The 9,557-nt window shown below is 41.2% G+C and overlaps 2 protein-coding genes across 3 annotated transcripts in view; one reads left to right on the forward strand and one right to left on the reverse strand.

The window, feature by feature from the left end:
• The window catches only part of CMSS1 (cms1 ribosomal small subunit homolog), a 483,211-nt gene that overhangs the window by 321,865 nt on the left and 151,789 nt on the right, over positions 1-9,557 (reverse strand). The window lies entirely within an intron of this gene.
• FILIP1L (filamin A interacting protein 1 like) overlaps positions 1-9,557 on the forward strand; it is a 407,450-nt gene that overhangs the window by 260,296 nt on the left and 137,597 nt on the right. The window lies entirely within an intron of this gene.

Consider the following 9,557-nt stretch of genomic DNA (forward strand, 5'->3'; position numbering starts at 1 on the left):
GTTGCGGAGACTAAGGCGGCATGATTTGGGCAGGGCTTGTATGTGGGCCTGAAAGGACAGTTCAGAGTCTAAGGTTACCCCTAGCACTCTGGCATGTGGGGACGGACTGATAGATGTGCCATTGATCTTGACAGAGAAGTCATGCGAAGGGGCACATGGGGGTGGAAATATTAAGAGCTCGGTTTTAGATAGATTAAAGTTTGAGGAAGTAGATGTGACATTCAGGCTGATATGTCTGTTAGTAGATCAGTGATGCGTGAGGAGATTGATGGGGTGAGCTGAGGGGCAGAGAGATCGATTTGGGTGTCATCAGCATATAAATGGTAGTGAAAGCCATGGGAGGCTATCAGCTGACCCAGGGAGGACGTGTAGATCGAGAATAGTAGAGGTCCAAGGACAGAACCTTGGGGGACCCCAACGGAAAGGGGAGTTGGATAAGAGGAAGCGGAGTTGTGACACTGAAGGTGCGATGAGATAGGTAAGATTCAAACCAACGGAGAGTGCAGCCATGGAGACCAAGCAAATTGAGTTTTTTGAGGAGGAGGGGATGGTCAACTGTATGAAAGGCAGCAGAAAGGTCCAAGAGTAAGAGTATGGAATAATGACCGTTGTTTTTGGCTGTTAGTAAGTCCTTAGTGAGTTTTAGGAGGGCAGTTTCTGTGGAGTGCTATGAGCGAAATCCAGACTGGTAAAGGATATTTTCAGTGAGGTGGTTGCTCAGTCGGTTGTAGACTAAATGTTCAAAGAGTTTGGAGGCAAAAGGGAGTAAAGAGATGGGTCTTAAGTTGTTAAGATTGGTGGGGTCTGAGGCCTTTTTTGGTATGGGAGTGACTAGTGCATGTTTTAGAGGGTTGGGGAAGATGCCAGTAGAGAGTGAGAGGTTGAAGATATGAGTTAAGGAGTGCAGGATTGAGTCAGATGGTGACCGTAGTATTTGAGAAGGAACAGGGTCCAGGGGACATGGAGGTTAGGTGGGCATTAGAAAAAAGTTTAATGACTTCCTCTATAGTAGCTGGGTCAAAAGATGAAAGTATTGATTGTGCAGGAGGACAAGGAGTGTAAGGTGAGGGAGATGTCTGTAGAGCGGAGATCTCAAGACGAATCGTCTCAATCTTATTTTTGAAGTGATAAGCAATCTCCTGGGCAGTGAGTAAGTCAGGGGGTGGGGGTAATGGAGGACAAAGTAGAGTGGTAAAGGTAGAAAAGAGTTGATGGGGACTGCGTGAGAGGGTGTTAATGAGAGTGATAAAGTAGGTCTGTTTGGCAGCGTGCAGGCAGGAATGGTATTTTTGGAGGGCAGATTTATATTAGCTGAAATCTTGCTGTGATTTAGTTTTACACCACAGACGCGAAAGAGCACGGCTACGTTTTTTGAGGCTTCTGGTATTGTCTGTCTGCCAGGGTTGTAGCGGTCAGGGCCTGATTCTGTGCGTAGTGAGGGGGGCCAAGGTATCCAGGGTGGATGACAGTGAACTGTTGTAGACAGAAGTAGCCAATTTGAGGCAGGACAAGGATGAGATTTTGTCGTAGAGACAATCTGTAGCAGAGAAAAGAAGAGAAGGGTTAAGATGGCGAAGGTTTCTACGGCTAATAGTTTGGTAGTTGGAAGGCAAGGAAGAGGCAGACAAGGAGAGAGTGAAACTAATAAGGTGGTGATCAGATAGAGGCAAAGGAATATTGGAGAGGGTGTGCGGAGTGCATAGGTAGGAGAAGATGAGGCCAAGGCAGTTGCCAACAGAGTGAGTGGAAGCACTTGACCATTGTTTTAGATCAAAAGAGGAGGTTAGGCTCAGCAGCTTAGAAGTAGCAGGAGTGTTAAGATTAAAAGAGATGTTGAAGTCACCAAGAATGATTGTTGGAATTTCAGAGGAGAGAAAGTAGGGTAGCCAGGTGGAGAAGTCATCAAGGAACTTTGATACCGGTCCAGGGGGCGATAGATCACAGCAATTCTCAATAAAAAAAAAGAGAAAATAAATGAATACAGTGAGCTTCAAATGAAGAGAGGGACAGAGAGGGGGGTGGATGAAGAAGCTGAAAAGTGCTTTGAGGGGATAGGAGGATTCCAACACCACCTCCTTTCCGTCCACTAGGCCTGGGAGAGTGAGTCTACAGGAGGCCACCATAGGAGAGAGAAGCAGGAGAAGGAAGGTCAGATTCTTGAATCCAGGTCTCAGTAATTGCAAGTAGGTTCAGGGAGTTAGTGATAAATAGGTCATGGACGGTGGTGAGTTTGTTACAAACAGAGCGGGCATTCTAAAGGGCACAGCAGAAGAGGAGGCTAGCTCTAGGCTTAAGAGGAATAGAAATAAGATTGTGTGAATTGCGGCTGCTAGCAGAGGAAGGGTTGTGCCGGGCATGTTGGCCGAAGGTAAATGATTGTGGTCCAGGATTTGGGGAAATATCTCCAGAAGTTAGGAGAAGAAGAAGGGTGAGAGAGGTAATATGGGAGTGTGACTTATGTGGGGGGACACGTCCCAGTGGCCTGCAGGCTTTATTGGTATATGGATTTAGAATTAGCAGGAGCTGATGAGTGCAGTAATAAGGTGAAGACAGGAGTGAGGGTGATATATATAAGCTGTGGGGAGGGAGAAAGTGGGTGACGGAGTGAGAATTTAAGCAGAGAGGATGCAACTGTAAGAAGGAAAAGTAGAGAGTGCATGATACAGAGTGTTGAGATTGAGAGGAAGCATGAATAAGAGAAGAAAAAGTTTGGAGAATCAGGTCACCTGTAGACTATTTAGTGTTCTGCAGAAGTCTGTTGTGTATTTTCGCTTTGTGCAATCGCTGAAGTGCTGAGCGGAAGTGCAATACTTAATCCAATATGAATACTTTATCCAAGATGATAGTTGCCAATGCAATCCCTGCCTGTGCAAACCCCAGCCTGTGCATCCCCTAGGTATGGCCTGAATTTATAGTGAATTTGGGGGGGGGGGTATTGCCAATTAATTAGAACATACAAACCTAATGCAGAGAGTACGTCTTGTGGGAATATTTCACAGGATCCCAACACTGACATCAATTCTAACCAGTGACATAATAATTAAAATTAACATTTAAATCTGGATTTCCTTAATGACACCAGGCTTTTAACTCTACACGTGCGAGTGCGTATACAATGACACAAACCAACATTAAACTTCAACACAATCTAGAACTGCCAAATAATCCATTTGCTGATATTACAATATTGTGGGGCTGACAAACACGTGCAAAGTACTGTAGATCTCCATAGACATACATCATCAGATCCAGTGAAGCGTATCTTATCTGCGTACACATCCAGACTAAAAATACACTTGGCGGTTTCATTTTACACAAACAATTTGCAGAGAGTTTGGACTTTGGTTGTATAGTTAAAAGCTGGGATATTTGAAATGTAAACGGCACATTAGCATTGTCAGTGTAAATTATACGATTTCTGTTGCGGCAGCCTATTTCCAATGAGCAAGTTGGCAAATAGCCTGTTCTGAGTACATAATTTAAAACACTTGATCAGTTTCATTCGCAGGCACCGAGTTTCGTTTTTAATGGTTTCTCGGGGGGGAAAGAGAAAATTACAAAACCACATTGTTGTGACACGAGATTGAATGAGTCATCTTTCGTCACTACATTTTTGAGGATTTGGCAATCATCTTTAAGACAATAAACTAAAAACATTTTCTAAAAAAAATTTCTATGATTGTTCCTAAATAGCTCTGGAGGAGGCCTTATAAATCTATTTTCTTTGTGGAATGTGTTCACAGAAATCCATCAGAAGGAACACACACAGAAAAACAATATATTAGAAGAAGACCACCAGTAGCTCTAGGAAATCCATCCAATAAGCCAATACATACCAAGCATAGGATGAAAAAGTAGAGGTTATATTCAATGAAAATGCATTTCAAAACATTTTATAAAGAGATACAAACAGCTAAATTTAAATGCAAATTTGCCAGTAAAAGTAAGGTTGGCCCCTCCCACTGAAGGCCTTTGATTCGGCATCATAAAAACCTTCTCGAAACAGAGAGCATGACTTGGAACCAGAGAACACCTGGCCTCATATTAAAGCAGTACGAAATACTGGCCAGAGCTAGATTAAGGAGGAACTGCAGTCTGGTCACATAATTTGTAATAAAAACATCTTTGCCATTCTGAAGCTTCCTTCCAACCACTTTGCATATTATTTTATATATACTGTGATTCTGTACGTGCCAAATACGCTGCAGAAATCTCCTTACGCCGACTATGGCTGTATCCATTTTAACTGTGGGCAGCTGAAGCTGCTGCCTGTTCACTTCCTGGATTCACACAGAGGCACACCTCCAGCTCTGCAGTTTTCATTGGCCCCCTTATGACTCACCCCCCCCTCCCTTCCTGGAAAACTCTCAGGAGAGTGAGAGAGAGCGCTGTGCATGATGTCATAAGCCTAGGCTTTTTACCAGACAAAAAACAGGAAGGTGGCTGTATAAGGTATTTGCTGGCAGAAAAAAAAATTTTTACTATCCAAAGTTAAAATAACAAGGGCAGAAGGTTTAATAGATGGAAAGTTTAAAAAATGACTTTAAGGCCTCTTGCACACGATACTCCTGTTTGAGCATTTCCGTTTTTTCTTGTTTTTTTTTTTTAATGTATTTGTGCGCATTTTCAGGCAACTTCACACGTGTGCAGAAACGTATCCTTACGTTTTTGTTCTGCAAAATGTGTAAATGGGCAGTTGCACACATTTTGAACGCAATCACGCATATCTGGTGTAAATTACGGACCAAAAATGCAGATTTTTCTATTTATTTTTTTACTGAAGAATGCACGGCTCTCGTTTACGTGCCTTTGTGCATAGCCTGTATTTTAGCTCAGTAAAAAAAAAAATATGCTGTACTGAGCATTTTTAAGCTGCAGTGTGCAAGTGACCTAAGACCAAACAAAACTCCAGCCAGCTTAACATGTTTGCATATCCCAGTGATATTAAAACAGAAAAGCAGAAATATATTTATCTCAGTTAAGGCCCGTACACACGATCTGACTTTTTGACAACAGACATGCAAATTAGCTGTTTTGGAGCAACATCCAACTGTGTGTACGCTCCATCGGACAAACTTTTTCGGTTTTCATCTGACTTTTGTTGGCTGCGCGAACGGACAAACGTTTTGACAACATAAGTCCGTTGGAGCAAAGTCCAATCGTGTGTACACAAAACCATCGGACTTTTGTACAAAGTACAAACACGCATGCTCAGAACTAATGCAAAAGATCAGACAATACAGAAGTTGATCAAAGGTGGCATTGGAGCAATTGAACGTCCTCTTTTGAAGTGTCGTCAGTACGTTGAAACCTGCCTAAAAAGTCTGATTGTGTATATGCAATACAAACTTACGGCCAACGCCCTTTGTACAAAAGTCCACGGGAAAGTTTGTACAAAGTCCGATCGTGTGTATGGGGCTTTAGGAATTTTCCTTATACATCTCCATTTAAAACTTAGCCACTTCTTTAGAGCAATTTTTGTTACATTATTTGCACACATGTAAAAACCTACATTTTTAACTATAAAATGGCTTAAAATATATATATTTATTTATTTTGGACCTGTAGAATAAAAAGATTGTAGTTACTTGTTTATCAATCACAGATTTTCAGAAAAAAAAATAACAAAATTAATTTGAATGTACACAAACATCCAACTTTTTTAGTAAAATATAAAATATGGGGTTGCATCGAGTAAATAGATATCAAACATGTCAGGTCTTTCTTTGATATCGTGAAAACCATGGTACCCAAAAATCCCCATAGTTGATGCTTTAAAAAAGTCTTTACTACTCATCTGTTTAGAGTTAATGAAGCACGACAGTGGTACAGAACATAATCACATTTTGTTGCTTTGTAGCATGAAATGAAGACATGCACTTTTTTGTTTTATCCAGCTGTATTTACTTATACCATCCAACTGAGAGACAACACCAACATGGCAGAAATTTTGTTACAAAATTGGAAAACAGAATCACTTAGAAAAAGGATTCTTTCAGAACTGCTCAAGTTGAGTTAAATTTGATGGAGACCATTTGTGGATTTGCAGTCTTTAAGTCATTCCACAGATTTTCACTGGGTTTTAAGTCTGGGCTCTGACTAGGCCATGAAACGGCATTCACCTCTACTGTAGGAATGGTGTTATCTGGATAGTGAGCTGTATTGGATTTCCACCAGAAATAATACAATTTTAGTCTCATCTGACCATTAACACCTTTTTCCATGTGGCCTCAGAATCTTCAAGGTGCGTTTTGGCAAATTTCAGTCTTTACTGCATTTGACCTTTCTTGAGGAGGAGTGTATTTTTTCTTATAACCCTCCCATACAAGCCACATTTGTGGAGGCTTTGTGATATTTTTGTCACATGCACACAATGACCACTCTGTCATAAATTTCTGCAACTGCTTCAAAGTTGCTGTAGGCCTCTTAGTTGCCTCTCTGACCAGTTTCCTTCTGGCTCTTTCATACAGTTTGGAGCGACGTCCTGATCCATGGAGGGTCTGTGCTGTACCACATACCTTCTACTTCTGAATAATAGACTTCACTGTGCTTCTAGGAAATGATAAAGCCTTTGACATTTTTTTTGTATCCATCTCCTGACTTATGCCTCTCAACAACTTCATCCCGGAGATCTTTTGACAGTGCCTTGCCACCCATAGTTGATAGTTTGCTTCAGTTGCACTACTAGGGACTGAAATGCTCCACGAAAGCTCTTTTCATGCTGAGTTATGCCGGCCATACACGGTTCGAATTTTGAAAGAATTTTCTTTCGAAAATCGTATCTAAGAATTTTCGTATGAATTTCGCACCATTAGTGGGCTGCAGCAACAGCCGATTTTCGTGCGGAAATAAAATTTGAGGAATTGGACATGTTGGAAATTTTTAGAAAAACTAACGATTTTCTAATCAATGATGGGAGAATCGTGCGAGAAACGTAATAAGAAAAGAAAATGTACGGAGATAAAAGAAAATGTACGGAGAGAAAAGAAGATTCCCAGCCAAGAAAATTCTTTTCTGTAGCAACATGAGGTGAAATTAAAGGCTTGGTCGGCCGAATTTCGAAAATCAATGGTGGCATCATCGGATCACAAAAAAAAACAAATTTTCTGATTTTGAAAAGAAAATTCGTTCGAAATTCGACCGTGTATGGCCTGCATTAATGAAAATAAACACAGCTGATCACACTTGAAAGTCAAATGGCTTTGTGTGCCATGGAAAAGGTGATTAGCTACACCTGATTGAATTTACAAGTCATTTTTAGGAGGGGGCTGATCTTTTCCAACTCAGTGATTCTGTTTTTGTTTTGTTTTTTGTTTGTTAGGGCGTGCATGGCAACAGGGGTTAAGTTTCTTTTTTTTTTTTTTTTTATTTAACATTTTTGCTATCACAAGGGGTTGCCACACCCACATGAACTATCCTTGGGAAGGTGACAGGTATTCTTTATCGTGACACCAGTAGTAATTGCATGCAAAAATCCAACAGACAAGTCCATTGATGGATTGACCTGGGTACAATCAGCCTGTCCATACATGGAATACATTTTGGCTGGTCCCTGCTGAATTTGCAGAATTTCGATCCATGTATGACCAGCTTTAGTGGTAAGTAAAAAAGTGGATCAACGGCCTGTTTTCAATGCCCCTCTGCAGCTTGTGTAAACAAGGCCTAATACTGGAGGTCAGAGGTGGCCTGTTAGGCCCTTGTCTCCAGAGTAGGTTACCCTGCAGCTGTTACGGTTCTAATACCGTCAGCTCTCATGACATTGTGTGATGGTCAATGGTACAAAAAGCACTAGACAGGGAAGCCATGTCTAGAAACACAAAATTCTTGTGGTTGACGAGTGTGTACCTTTTGCAGTAATGCTCATATTATCTCCCCTGTGGGCCATCAGCCATGATATTTTACTCCCCTGGAACCTGAAATGTAATGGGTAATAGATCTTTATAGTGTCGTAGGCAACCCGCGCCAGTTACATTTCCTCTAGCAGGAATCACGCTTTGCCGTCTGTCACTCCTAGCTGCCAGCGAAATCACTCTGGCTATGTCTGACTTCATTTGCACACCACTTCTCCAAAATCCACACAACTGCTGTCAGGAGCGACTAGTTTAACCAGTTTATTGATGGGGTTTCCAGCGCCTCTATGAGGATGATGAAATGAAGAATTAAGCAGGCTGATCTTACACTGGGGGATGGAAATCACAAACTAACATCTGCAGAGGTTTTGTTGGAAGTATCAGATACATGTGTATGGAGCCTCGTATTTAAAGAGACTTTCACTTGCCATTCTCAATGTCCATCACTGTAGTATAATTCACAACACTCTCATTCAGCTGTGACAGCCTTCAGACTTGTTCCAGGAAACTTAAAAGCCAACAGACTGGATACCTAATGCTTAGTCTGGACGTTGGTAGTCTACAGCTTGACTCTGGTTTCTATACACATGAATACTATATTTCTTTACAGTATATACACGATCTAGGACATGCACAATGTAACCGTATTAAAGTGGAATTCCAGTCCAAACCTAAACCTACTCTCTGCCACATTCTAAGCCTAACCTAGCTAACCCTGTAAAGCAAAATTCACTATATACTTACCTTTTCTGAACCAGATCCAGTCTCCAGTGGCAGATGCTGTTTGCCGAGAAGTCACCCATAGAGTTACTATGGGGTTACTATTGTCTGCTGCCTCTCCTGCACATGACAACCCAATGAAGCCACCACTGAAAGCTCAATTTGGGACCGAAGTGGCTGCAAAACAGCAAGGTACAGCGATTTTTGCTTTACAGGGCAAGATAGATTAGGCTTATATCACGGCAGATAGTACATTTATAATCAGTTCTGACTGGAATTCCACTTTAACTGTAATAACCTAGCTACATACAATGAGATTTTGATCTGGCGTATCAAGAAACTGTCATAAAACTATGTAGTCTAAAGGCCTACCTAAAAAAAATCAAGTCCAACGATTTTATTTATTTATTACGGGTAATTATATAGTGCAGTCAATTTATGCAGCACTTTACATATATATTGTAAAATCACATTAGTTTCTGCCCTCAAGGAGCTTACAATCTAAGGTACCTATATCACATTTATACACAGGAGTCAGGTCACCTTCCAGCATGTCTTTGGCGTTTGGGACCATAAACTGTTAGGTAGGTATACACACTGTTTATTGAATCAACAAATCAAAAATACTGATTTAGGCAGCAGTCCATACACATTACATTTTCCAACTCCATCTGGTCTGGGGGTGGCCGGGGATTCCTCTATCCACCTTGCTTGTAAGGAAGGAAGAATCCATTCAATTTTTTTTTTGTTAAGCCAGCTGGCCAAATGAAAAAAAAATAACCCAACTATGGGCAGATTTACTTCCATAGCTCCCAACTGTCCCTTACTGAAAAGCAAATCCATTTGCCCCTTTAATATATCGGCATTCCCTCTATTTTCATATGATGTATATGCCTCTGTATAAAAAATTTACTTTTTCACTAATATCAGTGTAAGGCTGGGTTCACACTTGCTGTGACCTTGGCTCACAGCAGGGGGACCAGTGCG

This window comes from Lithobates pipiens, unplaced genomic scaffold (assembly GCF_037356315.1).
Source record: "Lithobates pipiens isolate NorthernLeopardFrog02 unplaced genomic scaffold, aLitPip1_a1.2 Scaffold_16, whole genome shotgun sequence".
Taxonomy (NCBI): Eukaryota; Metazoa; Chordata; class Amphibia; order Anura; family Ranidae; genus Lithobates; species Lithobates pipiens.